This window comes from Podarcis pityusensis (genome assembly GCF_964106645.2).
Source record: "Podarcis pityusensis genome assembly, chromosome: 8".
NCBI classification, from domain to species: Eukaryota; Metazoa; Chordata; class Lepidosauria; order Squamata; family Lacertidae; genus Podarcis; species Podarcis pityusensis.
The window spans coordinates 22844067-22862932 of record NC_138033.1 but is presented as its reverse complement, the minus strand read 5'-3'; the positions used below and the strand labels follow the sequence as shown (position 1 = coordinate 22862932).

Genomic DNA, 18866 nt, shown 5'->3' with positions numbered 1-18866 from the left:
GCACAAGAGTCCTCTCTCCTCCTGTGGTTTCCAAGAAGTGGCATTCAGAAGCATTGCTGCTTCCGACCGCGGAGAGAATTAATCCCCTTGGCCCAGCCCAGCACAGTCCTGATTGGGCCACCCTGGGGCTGATTCCAAAGCAAACCCAGAGAGACTAAATGCGCCCTGAATTGTGTGTTCTACAGCCTCACATTAAGCCAAAGGGAAAACCGTAATTGCTTTATTTATAGCTTCTGTAATATGAAGGCAGTTCAAGATTCAAACACCTACAGACCCAGCTGATGGAAATGGAATGCAAGCTTCTAGTCAAGTTCAACGGGAGTAATGTTGCCGTGAGAGTAAAGGAAAGGGCCACAGTTCCGTGGGAGAGCAACTGCCTTGCATGCAGAAGGTCCCACGTTCAATTCCCAGCATCTCCAGGTGAGGCCCCTGACTGAAACTCTGCCAAAGATTCGCCGCTAATGAGTTAGAGCTGGATGGACCAATGGTCTGAGCCAGTCAGCTAATGATAGCAAATGCCAGCAGGATGCTCGCAAACCGGCCACAGTTAAGAAGGCCAACTTCCCTGTTTTTCTCCCAGGCTGCCCAAAAACATTTCAGTCTGGTGCTGAGCAGGGAAGAAAGAGAAAGTGTGGCTGGAGGGGGGGGGGGGGAGAAACAGAGAGGCAGCGCTAAGGGCAGGCTGGGAAAAGGCACAAAAGGAGAAACTGTGAGAGTGGTAAGACATCAAAGGGTTGCGTATTTTTCCTGCCTCCGGCACCCAGAGCCAAACTTTTGTTTGCAAGCCCAGCTTCTTCAGAGCCTCCTTTGTAACCGACCCACTTCGAGCCTCGCCTTCCTGCTGCACCGCCGGCTCCGTTCTGCCAAAGCCACAAAGGTCACCCGAACGCTTGGCACCTTATGAAGCAAAGCCCTGTTTGGGAAATCCCAGTGTCTGAATAGAGAGTCCAGAGACTGAATATAGTGAGTCTACAGACAAAAGACCAAACAGCGGCGCTTTTCGGCCAGGGAGTTGGGGGCTCTCTTTGAACCACCCCCATCCCCACCTCCAGTGAAGCTAAGAACCTGGAACTCTCCTTAGATCAGCTACAATGTTTGATGTGCTTTCTCTTCCTCTGTGGCTGTTCAGGGTCTCTTGGATAAAGATGCCCTAAAGGGTCACCTGAGTCACCTGCCTGGCTGTGCCAGATCATCCCCTGCTGTCTGCACATTCTGGTTCTTTGGCTTTGAGAATAACGCTGGCTCAAACCCTGATAAATCTCGTCCGCTGTAAGCAGCTTTCCCTTGGTCCTTCAAATGAACGTTTGCTTTTGGCGTAATTTCACCTCTTACAGGCTCAGTTATGTGGCTTTACTGTAAGTGGCACCTATCAGAAGAAGAGCCTCTGTGGTCCTGGATGATTGGCACTCAGCCACCCAGTTTGTTATGAGAGGCGTGATAAGAGGAAACTTGCTGGATCAGAGCAATGGTCTGCCCAATCCAGTTTCCCACACTTCCCGACCAGATGCTTTCGGGAATACCATCAGAAGTGCATGAGTGCAATAGCCCTTTCCCACAACTGCTCCCCGGAAACTGGTCTACAGTGATATACTGCCTAGGAACATGGAGGCGCCATATTGCCCTCTCTGCTAGTAAGTGTTAGAACTACAGAACAGTAGATGACAATAACAAACAACAACAACAATAATAATAATAATAATTATTATTATTATTTATTTATACCCCGCCCAGCTGGCTGGGTTTCCCCAGCCACTCTGGGCGGCTTTCAACAGAATATTAAAATACAATAATCTATTAAACATTAAAAGCTTCCCTAAACAGGGCTGCCTTCAGATGTAATAATAATAATAATAATTAATAATAGAGTTGGAAGGGAACGCAAGGGTCATCTAGTTCAACCCCCTGCAATGCAGGAATTCTGCATTGGGCTTTCTGGGTGGGCACAACCAGCAGCTTTCTGGTAAACAGCAAAGACACACTAACCCATTGCACCACAGAGCCTTGAGGAATTTGATTCTCTCTCCCCGCCCCCCAATTTCTCTCACTCCACTTCACAGCCATCTCAGCTAGTGGTCAATGCCACAATGAATCCCACCATTAGGTATGTGTCTCTTGTTCATCCTGAATCTGCTACGAATCAGTTTCACTGGGTAACTTCCATGCTCTAATATTATGGGAAAGTGAAAAAAGGATTTCTATCTGCTTGTCCATATTTATGTACACACACACACCTTCTCTGTACTGGAGCACTGTCTCCAAAACAGCACTGTCCATGCACAGGAGGGAAATATCAGCAGGCTTGGAGAAACCCCAACATTTTTCAAAAATACAAAAATCGCTGGAATCGAAACACTTATAAAGAGGGCTACCCCAAAAGCAACACAGTAAGGGCTGCACACTCTCAAAGGGCTGAGCATGCTGACAGTGGAGGGGTAGGAAAACTAGAGCGGAATGGAGGATTGTGGGAGAAGGCATGGCTTGAGGACTGGAAGAGTGAACAGGAGCACTCCATACCGCAACATTTTGTTGCAGGTCCCACTGAAAATCTGCGGCCCTGAACACACACTCAGCAGGCAGTAAACCCCATTGAACTCAATAGGACTTGCTTCTGAGTAGACATACAACAGGGTTCTACTGGTGGTTTTCCCCCTTAAACATAAAAAAAACCCAACTCCAAAGTATTTGACTTTTCCTTGTAGAAGAGGTTGAGGTTTTTTTAATGCACCTTGGAGCATCTGAGAGTCACATCTGCACAATACATTTAAAGCACATTTAGAGCACTTCCTCAAAGTGTTCTAGGAATGTTAGCTTAACTCCCCCCCAAAGAGCTACAATTCCAAGCACCCTTAACAAACTACAGTTCCCGTGATTCTTTGGCACAAAGTCATGTGCTTTAACTGGATGGTGTGAATGTGAGCTTGGTTACCCTGTTCCTCACACCTTTCTCAGCTCCAGGAAATTATTCTTGGGGTGGGGGCAGCCAAACCTGGAGACCCCATGGAGCAAGGTTTCCGCTGCTGCTTATTAGTCATCCCTATAATTCTGTTCCCACTGCTCTTTCCTGTCCAGGCTTGCGTTCAAGGTTAGACAGATAAATAGGTCAGAGCAGCCACATGAGTTTCTCAACAGAATGTGGTCTAAAAAGGACCTGTCACACACTCACTGGCAGGTTTTTTTTGTTTAAAAAAGAAAGCATGTGAAACAAACCTTAACACCTCACCAGACTTACAAGATTATGCATCCCATAAATGTTCGAAAATGGACATGCACAAAAAGTACCATCAGTTCTGTTTTATAAAAATGATACAATCGCATTAACTGCATCATGCAAATACCGTATTTTTTCGCTCTATAAGACGCACCAGACCACAAGACGTACCTAGTTTTTGGAGGAGGAAAACAAGGAAAAAAATATTCTGAATCTCAGAAGCCAGAACCGCTGTGCAGTAAAAGCAGCAATCCCTCTTGCTGTTCTGGATTCTGTGATAGCTGTGCAGCCTGCATTCGCTCCATAAGATGCACACACATTTCCCCTTACTTTTTAGGAGGGAAAAAGTGAGTCTTATAGAGCAAAAAATACGGTAATTCCTGCTTGGATGGTAACCTGTGTTAATCTGCAGAGAACGGAAGGGGGGTGATAACCTTCCACTGGTAAAACACACACACAAAATGCCAATAATAAGCAAACAAGTCATAGCTTTTGGAAAGTGCACTCACAAGTGATAAAAGAAGCGTGTGCTGTGCTGAAGGTGAAGGGAAGCCCATTGTGCTCTCAGTAAGATGGGCTCCAAAACTAAGAGGACCCTGAGGAAAGTGCCCTCTTGTGAACCCCTGCGCTGGCTAGAATGGGAGGAGACCGCTACAACAGCAGCGTTGCAATGCTCAGTGAGAAGCTCAGAGCTATCGTTTAACTTTTCCAAAGTGCCTGGAGTGATGCTACATCAGGACATTATAACTCATTAAAATGGCAGAGCTGTGTTTCAATTCTCCTGTTTTTCCGAAATGTGTGAATTACGTAGGTTCACTTTCACAAGTGATCTTCGTCAGATTTCTTCCCCTTAATCCCACGCATGAAAATGTCCTTTGTGTGCACCATTACACCAGTAATGCTTGTTTGCAAAAAAAAAAAAAGCCCATAAGAGCATGTTATTACACCCCCTGAACCCTGATTTATAAGGAAATCCTATGCATGTTTACTCAGAAGTTACCATATTTTTTGCTTTATAGGACGCACTTTTCCCCCTCCAAAAATGAAGGGGAAATTTGTGTGCGTCCTATGGAGCAAATGCAGGCTTCAGGCAGCTATCCGCAAGCCTTTGGAGCACACCGAAGGCTTGTGGATGGCAGCCTGCAGCCTGATGGATCCCGCTCGCTGTCTTGGCTTCTTTGCTCTTTGGGGCTGGGAATATTTTTTTTTTCTTTATTCCCCTCCTAAAAACTAGGTGCGCCCTATGGAGCGAAAAATATGGTAGTCTTGCTGTAGTCAATAAGGCATTTTCCCAAGTAAGCTGGCACAGGACTGTAGGCTTAGCACAGCAGATGTCAGTGAGGTGATGGCACTTATCTGACTACCCAGCACTAGCATTGCTGCAGCTTCCTGGGCCAGGGAGAAGGCAGTAGCAAGGATGGAGCAGTGCCATTGAACCAGCAGGAATATGGATTGGTTCTGCCAGTGCATTTGCACGGTGCCAACCTTGCCCCTTCTGCCCCTGGCAGGCAGCAGCAACAACGGGAGGTCAGGTAAGCCCCGCTGCCATCTACTGACTTCGTGCCAGCCGCTGACACTCCAATGAAACCCCCCCCCCTTGCCAAACAGTATTTGAAATTAGCCAGGTGCATTTTGCACCTGGTTATTGGTCACTTGCAACCAAGTGAAGATGCCCGGGTGCCAAGATGGCACCTGACATCTCCACCATCTGACTGGCTGGGACACAGCAGCATTTTTTTTGGTGCTGTGCTATGGCACGAGTCAGATTTTAGCTGGAGCTGACAATACACACAATTCATTTTCAGTTTTGTAATATTCTTTTTTCAAAAGGGGCCTAAACATTCCGTTAGTGTGGCCATAAGCTAGGTGTAAGGGGTCATATGGAGAATAGCTTTTATATATCAGTTTCTAACACTGCTGCCATTATAGTTATGTCAGCTGGAGTTATGTCAATACAGTGGTACCTCGGGTTAAGAACTTTATTCAACCTGAAACTGTTTTTAACCTGAGGTACCACTTTAGCTAATGGGGCCTCCCACTGCCGCCGAGCGATTTCTGTTCTTCATCCTGAAGCAAAGTTCTTAACCCGAGGTACTACTTCTGGGTTAGTGGAGTCTGTAACCTGAAGCGTCTGTAACCTGAAGCGTCTGTAACCCAAGGTACCACTGTATAGCTATGTGCACTTGCCAACATGGTCTGAAGGCATATGATGCAGCCACCTTGCTGAAGCTATGCAGGTCTTATTCTGGTCAGTCTTTGGATGGGAGACTTTTCAGGAGTCCTATGAACACTGCCTTGACCTCTACCATGCGTTGGAAGGTATTATATACAATAAACACAAACTTAAAAGGTTGTTTCTCTCCCCACCCTGTCACCCCACATTTTGGTGTCCTGAGCATCCTGCACATGGATATTGTGGGAATCAGAAGAATCATGAAAACAGGAAGCTGTCTTCTTTGTCCATCTAACCCAGTGTTGTCTACTCTGACTGGCAGCCTAACTGGGGTCTCAGGTTCTCTTTCCCATTGCTTGCCACCTGCTCTTTGTAACCCGAGATGCCAAAGATCAATCCTGGGAACTGCATGCAAACCATCTGCTCTACCGCTGAGCTGTGGACTAAAGAAAGCCCATCCCATTGCCCAGACTTGACTGTCATGTTGGCCACATCCTTCATACTGAACGCTCTTGTTCAGGAAACACAGCAACAAGGCCTGATGTGGCATGAGATTAAAGCAAAAAGAATGCGAAAAGAAGTTTGAAAATGGTAAGGATGCTCCAGTTTGGAAGAGCTGGCAGCGGGCTCGTGATCTGTGAATGTGCCCTTCGTTAACTGGCACTTTTGCTCTCTCCACCAGAGAGCTGTCAACAGAACTGCTCTTTTTATGGGGCTGGACCCAAGCCACAAGTTGGCACACAGCAGCAATCAGCTCAGAGTCACAGGAGAGATGGAAGCGAAGAGTGTCATTTCCGTAAAAGCAGCGAGAATTCCTGGGCTCAGTTCCATTTTCTATCTATCTATCTCTTTCACGTAGACTGATTCTGAAGGCCTGCTAAGAGATTGTGCATACAGAAATGAACTCAAATAACTGGTAGAATGCCCACTAGGGTTACAATGTCAGAGTTTATGGCCCTGGCACCGTTGCTGTGCATTAATCCCAGAAGCCTGCAGAAGAAGAACTAGATGCTTAGTTCAAAACTATATATCAAGGGTGGAGAACCTTTTCTGGCAGGAGGCCAGATCCTTATCTGTCCACCCCTGGAGGCCCAAATCTGGCAGGTGGTTGGGGCTTCTCTCCTGTCAAACACCTGACATCATAGCGACATCAGATTTGACAGCACTGTGAAGCCCCGGCTGTTGGGGCTCTAAGAGCAGTGCAGAACTCTCTGAAACAGCTTTTGCAAACAATCCCACACTGCTTTTTTGAATCGCAAAAAAATTTAAAAAAAATCCCAGAGGTTTAAAGAGCAGTGCAAGGCTGTTTGCAAAAGCGCTTTCAAACAGCCCCTTAGAAGCTTTGGCTGGGCACCCCTGCTACCAGCAGAGGAATAGGCACAGACAGTCAAACTGAACAGGATTTAATACCTGCTCATCAGCTGATGAGTGGAGGTTAAATCCTGCTGATTTTGGGTGCATGCACCAGTTCCTGGCATAGGAATAGGTGTGCGCATCACTGCAGAATCAAACCCACAGTTACATGAGTATCTGGTTAGATTACTGCAAACCATTATACATAGGGCTGCCTCTGAAGAAGGTTTCAAAACTTCAGCTGGTGTAGGATTCAGCAGCCAGGTTGCTCACTGGGACGAGATGGTTTGAGCATATTACACCAATCCTGGCCTGATTGCATTGGCTTCCACTTAAGTTTCCAAGTGCTGGTTTTGACCCATAAAGCCTTAAATGGCTCAGGACCTCAATACCTCAAGGACTGTCTCTCCCATTGTGAACTGCCCCAGACCCTACGATCATCTTCTGAGGCCCTTCTTTGTGTGCCTCCTTCACAAGAGGTCCAGAGGGTGTCAACACTAGAATAAGACTTTCTGCTGTGGCTTCCTATTTGTGGAATGCTCTCCTCCCCAGGGAGGCTCGACTGGCCCTTCATTACATATCTTTAGGCACCAGGTGAAAATGCTTCTGTATGACAGAAGTGGCATGCTGAACTATTCAGCGCAATGGCCAAATGCTGATTACGGAGTCTACTGTCTCCCGCCCCCATTTCCACACTGCTAATTAAACTCAGCTCTCTAGCTAGGAAAGGGAACCGCAGTCTCTCATAAAGCAGAAGGGTCACCAAATGAGTTGGCTGCCTGAAGCCTTTACGTTTGGCACAATCCAGTTTCTACCAAAGACTACAGAAACACACTGAACACTTTCCAGCCATTTAGTATCTTCAGAAATCAGGGCACCTGCATTGCTCAACTGTTCTGATGAGCTTAAGGTCAGAGCACGCATAGAACCGATGGGGCAGATCCTTGCAACAAGCTAGGGCAGCCTTTCTCAACCTGTGGGTCCCCAGATGTTGTTGAACTACAACTCCCATCACCCCTAGCTAGCAAGGCCAGAGCTCAGGGATGATGGGATTTGTAGTCCAACAACATCTGGGGATCCACAGGTTGAGAACCGCTAAGCTAGGGTAACTCATAGCACAGCCAGTTCTGTATGGGCCTGTAGTTGGAGGGATGGCATAAGAGAATCGGACCGTTGGAAAGTCCCATGTTTGTCCTTTGTCCTTCTGAGCTTGCAAATTCTTATGCTGTTAACCATACTTGACAGGGGAAGACATTTTAAGGCAGGGATGGCTAATCTGCGGCTGTCCAGATGTTGTTGAACTGCGCATCAGCTCCAGCCAGCATGACACATTGCTCATGGTGATGGGAGTTCTGCAATATTTGTAGGGCCGCAGGTTCCTCATCCATGTTTTCAGAGCTCTTTCTGCAAAGAGTCTACAAGCACAAACCTTACAAACGTCCAGCTACTTACCGCAACCCATATTCCATTGGGTTTTGGTGACAATGATGTAAAAGGTCAAAAGGGAGCAGGAAGAGAGGAGATGGTGAAGATCTGATCTCCCGTCTCTTTAAAAATGGCAAAAAACTGCCTCAAGGAGGGGAGCACCATCTTGATCAGGGCAGTGGCACTGAGAGAGGGGAGATCTGCTGTTGTTTCCTACATCATTTCCCCAACTAAAGTAATTTCACCAAAGATGCTATTTTGCCTTGTAAGGGAAAACTTACATGTACAGTGGTACCTTGGGTTATACAAACACTTCAGGTTACATACGCTTCAGGTTACACACTCCACTAACCCAGAAATAGTGCTTCAGGTTAAGAACTTTGCTTCAGGATAAGAACAGAAATTGTGCTCCGGCGGTGCGGCAGCAGCAGGCCCCATTAGCTATAGTGGGGCTTCAGGTTAAGAACAGTTTCAGGTTAAGAATGGAACTCCGGAACGAATTAAGTACTTAACCCGAGGTACCACTGTACAGAAATCTGGCTAAACTTACATAGGGAGCTGCCTATGTTATGTTTCATGTTATTTAAATTCCACCTTTCCCCCTCTTACAGGATCTTAGGAGACTCCCAGCATGAATTGAAACAAATGCAGCTAAAAACATACAATCAATATAAATATATATTTTTAAAAGTAGCCCTATTTAAAAACAGCCTTAGATACACTTGACACTGTTTGGAAGCACACACAAAAGACAACATGTACAGAACCCACCCTCAGAAGACAGCCAGTTAGTGTCTGTACAAAAAAAGTCTTTGCCTGCTGGTGAAAGCAAAGCAGAGAGGGGGCCTGTCTAGCTTTCCATGGAAGCAAATTCCCAATCTGGGAGCAGCCACTGAGAATGCCCTGTCTTGTGTCCTCACCAACCTGCCTGTGAAGGTGGCAAGACTGAGACAAAGGCCTCCCCAGAAGTTCTCAAAGCTCAGGCAGGCTCATACAGGGAGATAAGGTTATTTGGGTAGCTTAGACCCAAGCCATAGAGGGCTTTGTAGGTCATAGCCAGCACATTGAATTGTGCCCATTGAAATGGACAGTGGAATTGTTGTAACAAGGAGCTTCTGTTTTCCCTATAACCAGCTCTGGTCAGCAATCTGGCAGCAGCATCTTGGACCCGCTGAAGTTTCCCAGCACTTCTTAAAGGCAGTCCAGTGCAGAATACATGACAGTTATCCAAACAGGGTGTAACTAAGCTGTGCATCGCTATGGCCAGATCAGACATCTTCAGAAAGGGGTACAGCTGACACCCCCCAATCACGTGGGCATTTAGCCTTAGGGCTGAATCCAGGAATACACCCAAGCAGTGAACCGGAGGTTTCAGGGGGAGCCTGTCTGACTTTTTGACTCCGAAGGAACTCCTCTGTCTTGTCTGGATCAAGCTTCAGTTTGTTCACCCTCATGCAGCATCACGCCAAAGTCTGACCATGGGCTCATCTCCCTCCATACCGGCAGCAGCAGCTGGCAGCGGCTCTGTGGGGCTTCAGATGGGGGACATTTCCATCCCTACCTGAAGATGTCGGGGATTGAACCTGGGACCTTCGGCCTGCAAAACTGATGCTCTGCCACTGAGCCATGGCCCTTTTCCCTGCACTGAATGGCAGGGCAGCTAGACATAAGGGGAGGGCCACATGACAGCCTGTAGAAACCCCCTCTTCCTACACTACTATTAAAGGTGCAGGAGCCCTTTCCTCACTTGCTGCCCTACTCTACAGTGATGTGGGTCAGAGAAATACGCGATTTCACAACGTTAATTCCTGCAACACCCTATATGGATACAGGCAAAGCCCATTTCAGAGTTGCAATTATCCTTTTTGGGAAGCACAGGGTTGCTTTCAGTGCTAGACCCGCTGAAATCAGTGGGTGTGGTTAACTTAGGTCCATTAATTTCAATAGGTCTACTCTTGAGTAAAATGTAGCTGGATGCAATATTTTAAATACACCGCGCAAACACACGTTCTATGTATTCTATGTATTTGTAAATAGGTGGGGTGGTAGATAAGGTACTGGTTTAAAGTCAGAAGAAGCACATCATTCAGACATACCAAATCAGAAATGTTAGGCACATCAGATACAGGGTCAGACTCACTGGTCCATCTAGCTCAGTACTACCTACACCAGGCATAGGCAAACTCGGCCCTCCAGATGTTTTGAGACTACAATTCCCATCATCCCTGACCACTGGTCCTGTTAGCCAGGGATGATGGGAGTTGTAGTCCCAAAACAGCTGGAGGGCCAAGTTTGCCTATGCCTGGCCTACACTGACTGTCAGCAGCTCTCCAGGGTTTCAGGCAGGATACTCTCCCAGCCCCACTTGGAGATACTGGGAACTGAACCTGGGACCTTCCATGTGCAAAGTAGATGCTCAACCATGGAGCCACAGCTCTGTTCTGAAAACCCACATCACGCTTCACTAAGACTGTCAGTGAGGGAGGGGTCGACATGCAGTGAGAGGAGAGGAGACATGAAAATAATAGAACTCTAGAATTGGAAGGGACCCCCGAGAAATCTGAATACAAATAATATATATAAAGTAGTACCATGGAAGTCGAGCAGAATCCATTCCAGAAGTCCATTCAACTTCCAAAATTTTCAGAAACCAAGGAGCAGCTTCCGATTGGCTGCAGGAAGCTCCAACCCCATCGGACGTTTGGGTTCCAAAGAACGTTCGCAAACCGGAACAATCACTTTCGGGTTTGCGGCGATCAGGAGCCAAAACGTCCAAGTTCCAGGGCATTTGACAACCAAGATACGACTGTAATTGGAATCTCTGGATAACAGAAAGCAAAAAAGTAAAAATACACCCTGACTCATACCCGTGGGACCATTTAGCACACTGCGGCCAACTCCTGCAAAGCATTTCTACTCAGCACTTTGGCATTCTTTAAGCGAAGCTGGTTCCCATCCTTAATAATTAAGCCAGAAATCTAGAGCAACATGTTTTGCACTTGGGCATATCCATATTTTTTTTTTTAAAAAAATGCATGATGTTAAATTCTCCTCCATGGAACTCCCCAGCCTCCCTAGTTCAACAAATGGCTTACATGTGTGTCGCCTGAGTTCCTCAGAGTAAAACAGTTGCCAATTTGTTCCCCAGCATTTCCCTTTAACTGCCATGCCAAACCACCAAAGCACTTGGTATTACCACGGACTGATGAAATGCCATCTGCTAATGCAGACTGTCTTAGGAAAAGAACGAATTCGAGACTTATTCCAAGTTGGTCAGATCCCTGCCCCAAGAAGCTTACAATCTGGAAAATGCCACGAGGGAGACCAAGCAGTCATAGTTCAGTGGGAGAGCCCTAGGTCCAGCACTTCCAAGTAGGACGGGGGTGAAAAGCCCACTTGGCGTTTGAGAAAGTCGCTGCCAGTCAATGACAAAGGTAATGAGTTAGATGACTCAATGGTCTGCCAGCTCCAAATAAGGCAGCTTCCTATGTTCCTATGCAAAGCACTGAAAGGGAAAGGGAATGAACAGGGCGAGTGTATAGGATTACTGCCATTACATGCCATTACTTTGATACAGTAGAGTATGGGCGCAAGGGGGCATATCTCATTTTTACTGAAATATTGCAGTAGTCTTCCAACTAGGGATTTATGCCATGCTGCTGTTTCTGTGCCATTTGTAAAAGCTTTCTCCTTTTTTGCTGTGATCCCAACCAATTAGGGATCACACAGTGAACGCGATGGCACCACGGTGTCGCAGAGCCAATCAGGTCCGGCTATAGGGCAATGTCAATGAGAGCAAACAGTGCCAATCCTTTGCCCTTACTTTGAATGTATGTTTAAGTGGGAAGGAAGGTCCCCTTTAGGATGGCAGACAGGCTCCCTTGACAACAAGCAAAAAGACTCCTAGGGTGACTTGCAAAGTCACACAGCCTCCGTCCTCAAGCTTAGAATCTAAAGGACATAACACAAAAGGAAACAAGGATGGAGAAGGAGAAGGAAAAAGGCAGGCACAAGTTCTGAAAGTTACCGTTCTCGTAACAACTAGGAAACAATTTAGGTAGCCTGATGGAATGGCTACTGCTAAGGGACATTTTTTGGGTGCAGAGTCAAAGGCAGCAGATGGTCTCTTTGCAGAGTCAACGGAAGAACCCTGCTTCTCTCTGCTCTGCAGCCTGATGTAATGGATGCTACCACTAGGCTGAGGAAGAGCCCAAGGCAGTAGATGGTCTCTCAGCAGAGCCAGTGGAATAATAGTCCTGCCTTCCTTCTCTCCCCCTGCTTTGCAGTCTGATAGAACAGATGCCACGAGGGAAACATCCACTGCCTTGCTGTGTTGCATGGACATATTCCGTCCCACCACTCCATTTTGGGATTCCTTTGCCTGCTCCTGAAAAAAAAGAGATTGCCCTTTGATGGGGCATCAACATGTTCTTGAAACTCCACTTTTAGTTTGGACCAGCACTGCTTAAAGTGAGAGCTGAACATTACAAATGTATTTGAAGAGTATCATACTAATGCAGAAAACTATCAAGTCAGATAGCTGGTCCATCTCACCCAGCACATTCTACACTGACTGGCAGCTGCTCTCCAGGGAATCTGAGACAGGGACCTTTGTCAGCCTTAGCTGGACATGCCAGGGACTAAACCTGGGACCTTTCAACACAACGTGTGTGCTCTGCATGGAGCTAAGGTGGCTTTTTGCTTTTCACGTTTGCAAATGAATGTTACATTGATGGAAGCATAACGATAATAATTTCTGCTGTGCGATAAACAGTGGGGAAAGGCTTGAGTCATAATTTGAGTTCTAGATAATCTCTCAAGAGGTTTTATAACCATTTCCCTCCACGCTGCTCATCCATGTTTTGCATCACACACAGGAGTCTAAAGCACAGTTTGGGAGCTCTGCTTAAGCAACTGCTAAAGAAAAAGTCTTCTGAAATGAGGTGGGGGTTTTCTGCATCACAGTCTAAAATCCCCATGGGGGGGGGGGAGAGTTTCCTTAAACAAAACTGTGGGAAAAGACTTCTTACCAGGGAGTAAGCCCCATTGAACTCAATTATACAGAATTGCACTGTAAATGTTGATCCCCCATTAGCTATTGAAAATTATCCTCTACTCCATACAGGAAAGGTCACACAAAGGGAGGAGAGAGGGGTTTTTTGTGCTTAATAACTTTTTTCCAACAATGGTAAAAGAACAGGAGACAGTAGGTCACATTATTGGAGCGAGGTGAGAATGTGCCAAGTGAATGGGGATATTTGACATCTATGGATCTTTTAAGGTATGTGTGGAATTCAATGAAGTGCAATTCATAGCAGAACCATTGAAATTCATGGGCATAGCTCTGTTAGGTCCAATAACTGCAGTGGGTCTACTTTGAGTAACACCTAACTGAATCCCACCCTGTGTAATTAAGGCTGCAATTCTATGCTCACTTGAGAGTCAGCTCATTGGCACAGGACATGCTTTGCAAAGCCCTAGGCTCAATCCACAGCATCTCCAATTAAAAAAATGATATCAGATAACCGGCCTGGGAAAGACTTCTCTGCCAGTGGATCTGGAGAACTCCTGCCAGTCAGAATTGACAACAGTGGCTCAGATAATCCTTCCCCAACCAGGTGCCCTCCATACGTTTTGGACTACAGCTCCCATCGTTCCTGATCACTAGCTACACTGGTCGCCATCCTGGCATCCAGAGATCTCCAGGTGGTCACAACTAGACCCGTGCCAGTTGAAAAACGCATGTGGCTAATTTCTAACTGGGGTCGGACATTGGTCTATCTAGCTCAGCATGATCTATTCTACAGTGACTGGCAGCAGCTCTCTGAGGTTTCAGACAAGAGACAGTCCCAGCCCCAGGAACTGAACCTGAGACCTCCTGCATGCAAAGCAGACACTCTACCACTCAGCTATGGCCCTTTTCAGAGGAGGAATTATAAGTCCAGCGAGTTTTACTAGGATATTGCCTGACACTGTCTTGAACTCTCACCCCACTGCATCTCCTCTCTCTCTCTCTCTCTCTCTCTCTCTCTCTCTCTCTCTCTCTCGGGCTGTAAAGCCTGTCTCCTTGCGTTTAAATCTCTTTTTATCAACAGTGGATGGATACCTGCCAAGGGGCTTCTCTCCCTCCCTCCCTCCCTCCCTCCCTGCACATAGCCATGCTCAGGCACACAGCCGCCTCCTCGATTAAAAACAATGAAATGCTACAGGCACTTCTGCAGCCCCACCAGTCCTATAAAACCCGGGAGGGTTGTTTTTTATTATTATTATGATTTTGTCACCGCGCCAAGAATCTAGATTTATGGACATGCTTCCACCCCCAGTCTTCCTTCCAGAGCTTTAAGCTTTGGGCTTCAAACAACGGATGTTCCTTCTCTTCCTGAACCCCCCCCCCTCCTGAACTGCCCCAAGGATCCCTAGATCAATGAAAGAAACAGCTGGGGGGGGGGAGCCCCAACTGTCTGACTTTAGCCCTCTGGCCAATCTGAGGCACAGCAGTTGAGAAAGCAAGAGTCTGCACTGAGTCTGGCATGAATGCCTAGCTCAGTGTTGTGTTCAGACAAGAACTTCAACCGTTTTCAGGTCTCTTTGGGTCACCCCCCCGACCTTATAACACTTCTAGGAATGTCATTTTGGGAGAGATTTGAAGCTTTCTGCGAGTGAATTCAGGCAGCGGTGCCATCAGGCTAGGAATTGCAGGCAGCATAAAAAGCCCCCCCCCCCCAGCAGCCCTGCTCCCAAAATACCCCCCAACACAGTAGGGTTGCCTTACTAGCTTCTGAAGTAAGCAGAGTAATTAATACACCTTAGCATCTAAAGAAAGAGCCCCCCTGCAAGAACATTAAGTGCAGAGTTTAACACTCCCTCCGAGTACAAGGTGTTCCCTTTCTAACAAACGCATCCAAACATCTTGCATGCCCCCGACACCCCTTTCAGAGATGCTGCACCCCCGAACGGCGACGCAACCCACCTACCCCAACCCACAGGGGAATCAACTTGAAAGAGCCACCTACCGTTTGTCCACCACCGCATTGCTTCAAGTGTGTGGGCTGATCGCCTTGCCTTCGGCTTATTCCCCCAGCGGCACCTGGTTCTGCTCTCCCGTAGAGGATGGAGGAAGAGAGAGGAGCTCAGAAGTGGAGCATCCCAGCTTGCTGGTTCATCCCGAGCCATCCGAAGAGAAACATGTCAGGAAGGGGGAGGGAGCAGGCTGCAGCCACAGACTCTTTGCGAAGGTGAGCTTGAAAGTGGGGGGGGGGGGGAGAAGAAAACCTCTGTGAGTTTCTCTCAGACTAGTTTCTGGTTTTGTTTGTTTGGGCACAAAACAGCAAGAAAAACCAAAAGGGTGCATATGAAAATGAAGTCCATCCACACCATATATATCTAAAGCACATTTTGACGCACATTTAAAGCACCTCCCCCCCCAAAAAAAAAATCCTGGGAACTATAGTTTCATAAAGGGTGCTAGGAATCGCAGCTCTGTGAGGGGGGAGAACTACAGTTCCTAGGTTTCTTTGGGTGAAGTCATGTACATTAAATGTACGCTGAGTGGGTTTTAAATGTATGGGGACCTTGGCTTACCTGACATGAGCAAGGTTCCTCTCATATCCCTGCCTGTGTAACAACACACAACCCCTTATTGGCTGATGGAGTGGGGGGGTTGCTGACTGTTTGGGGGGAGGGGAGTTCACCCCTCCCTGGTTGGGCATTCCTGTTTCATCTTTTTTGCGGGGGGGGGGGTGTTTGTGGAATGGAAGAGGGCTTAATCCATGGAGATTTACTGGGAGCAGTGGTTTTGTATCCAAGTGGTCTCTCTCTCTCACACACACAGACATGCACACATATACACGTCAGTTCCACGGCGCCCACGTGCAAATTAAGGGGAAAGGGCCGCAAGTCAGCGGCCGGACATCTGCTGCGCATGCAGAAGCTCCTGGGTTCGATCCCGGCATCTGCATGTAGGGTGGGAGGGGGTGGGGAGGCTTCCGCCTGAAACCCAGGAGAGCCCTCGTGGAGGATATTGAGCTGGGCAGAGCAATGGTTTGACTCCGCAAAAGCCAGTTTCCTGCGAAGTTCTCTGTCGCGCGCGCTCTCTCTCTCTGGGGCTTATATGGTCATATTATGAACATTATTACTCCTTTTATAATGGGATAGCGGGCAAGGCACAAAGCGGGTCGCTCCCCAGCAGGAGTTTCCCCAGCCTGGAGGATCTGTTGCCGGGAAGAGGCAAAGACACCCCCTCCCACCTCCCCACGAAAACAGCCCCCCTTCCTCTGTCGCCAAGCCTTGCCGCGTCTTCGCTCCGCCAAACCGCGTCCCACATCAAAGCCCCGGCCCGCTCCTCTCCCTCTCTCTCCACGAGGTGCCAAAGGAAGTTCGAGCCCAGGAACCGAGGGCGGACGCACGAAGCGCCCGGCGCGGACTCTCCCCTGCTCCCCCCGTTACCTTGCGCCACGCCGCCGGGCTCCCCACAGTCTCGGCAGCTGCTCCCGGCTTCTTCCCACCCCCGCAAAGGCGCCTTCGCGGCGGCCCAAGCGCAGTGGATGCCTCCTCCTCCTCCTCCTTGGTCCCCCTCCTCCTGGCTTCGCGCAGTTAGGGCAAAATGGAGCAACCACGTGGGGAGGGGGGAGAGAGAGGCGGCGGCGCAGAGACCCAGCCAGATCCGCTGGATCCCAGCCCACCTGCCTCCGCTCTGCCCTCTCCAGAAGGGGATCCCTCTGCGTCGTTCTGCTAGATCCCGCTTCTGTTGCGCCCAAGTCCGTTGTTTGTTCTTTGCCTCCTTCCGCAGTCTTTCTCTCGTGCGCTTTTACGCACACGCTCTGTCTCCGGAGTCTCTCTCTCTCTCTCTCTCTCTCTCTCTCTCTCTCTCTCTCGTATCGGGTTACTCTGCTCGGAACTCAGGTCTAATTGTCGTGCTCGCGATCGCGCTTGGAAGAGATTTGCTCCCGCTCTTTTCTTGCCTTGCGTTCATTCGCGGAGCGAGAGGCTCTCCTTCCCCAAGGCTGAAACTGGAAAAGGTAGGTCGCTCCCTCGCTCGCTTCAAACTTGGTAGAGGGAAAGAGTTCGTGGCCCAAGAGGGGAGGGGTTAGGGGGAAGGCGAAGAAGAAACAGGGGGCGGAGAATCAACCGAGTTGCGTCCCCCCCACGCGCGCGCGCACACACACGTGTCGGAGCAGCTGAATTCAGAGTGGGATTGAATAGAAGGTGCGTCAACTCCTTGCCTAGGGAAATGATTCTGAAATATTCTCTGTGGGTAGGTGGGTGCCCTCAATTGCCCTTACGAAAAGGGCAAGGAACTGGGGAAAGTGTAGCTGTCAGGGGTGCCAATTTGAATAAAATACTCTCCGCCCCACACAGTCAGTCACATGATGCGGTGTACGCACACTATTTGAATGACAATGCCCATCAACTTTAGGGGGGCAGCCCCCTCAAATATTTTATTTGTGGGGGGCAAAGACTCCCTCGGCCCCTAGAACCGTTGGCTCCTATGGTAGCTGTGATGTGAGGTGTGTAATCTGCTTCTTTAAGGCACACCATGCGTAAAGAACAGCCCTGCTGCATCAGACCAATGGCCCATCAAGGCCAGTGTCCTGTTCTCACAGAAGCCAACCAGATGCCTATGGGAAGCAGGACTGGAAAGCAAGACCATTCTCCCCTCCTGCGGGGTCCAGCAACTGGTATTCAGAAGACTCTGACTTTGGACACTGGGCATCACCATCATGGCCAGTAGCCATTGATTTAAGACACATATCTTCCACATACAAAAACACTCCTCATTTGTTATGGGTGCTGGAAATTGTAGCTCTGTGAGACTAACTACAGCTCCCAAGATTCCTTGTGGGAAGCCATGCACTTTAAATGTATGGTGTTCAGCATGCTACCAAAGTTACAGATTCTGGTGAAAAACTAAATTGGGTTGTGGCCAACTAAGTTCAATCAGAAGAAGAAGAAGAAGAGTTTGGATTTGATATCCCACCTTTCACTCCCTTTAAGAAGTCTCAAAGCGGCTAACATTCTCCTTTCCCTTCCTCACCCACAACAAACCCTCTGTGAGGTGAGTGGGGCTGAGAGACTTCAAAGAAGTGTGACTGGCCCAAGGTCACCCAGCAGCTGCATGTGGAGGAGCGGAGACGCGAACCCGGTTCCCCAGATTACGAGACTACCACTCTTAACCACTACACCACACTGGCTCTCAGTGTGTAATCCGATTGCAATTAATAGTCCTCATTTAGTAATGTCCATTAATTTCAGTGGGGATACTCAAAAGCCTGTAGCCAAATAATTGGCTGGCTATTCAAGCCAGTGGCTCGCTGCAGACCTAGTCCTGTTCAGAGTAACAGTGAAACTTGGTCATAGCTGACTCAAGTCCCATGAATTTCACTGGGTCTACTCTATGCATGACAATCGGTTGTATCCAACATTAGAAATACTCAGAGTAGACCCATAAACATGACTTAGGTCCATTGATTTCAGTGGGTCTGCTTTGGGTAGCTCTTAGAGTTGAATATAGTCCTAAGTCTGGATCCAACCCAAACACATGAAACTCATATACGCCAGGCATCAGAGCTTGGCTCCAGATTAAAAGAAGACATCAATAGGCTTAACTGGTGACAGCAGCATTGAGGATCTCTGATCAGTGCTAGGTGGCTGACATTTTAATTTCCCATCATGTAGTGTGGACATTTGTGGGAGATTAAAATGCACTGG

The 18866-nt window shown here is 48.0% G+C and overlaps 1 protein-coding gene across 3 annotated transcripts in view; it reads right to left on the bottom strand.

Annotated features, from left to right (window-relative positions):
• Positions 1-17208, bottom strand: part of TMEM200B (transmembrane protein 200B) — a 32527-nt gene extending 15319 nt beyond the window's left edge. For 2 of the 3 annotated variants that reach the window (XM_081015442.1, XM_081015441.1), the window contains exons 1-2: positions 16605-17208; positions 15173-15399 (exon numbers count right to left, since the gene is read on the bottom strand). The gene's annotated coding sequence lies outside the window, so the exon portion shown is untranslated. Of the gene's footprint in view, positions 1-15172; positions 15400-15740; positions 15763-16604 lie in introns of those variants that run through there. The other variant, XM_081015443.1, reaches the window with a different exon arrangement.
• Positions 17209-18866: the final 1658 nt, after the last annotated feature.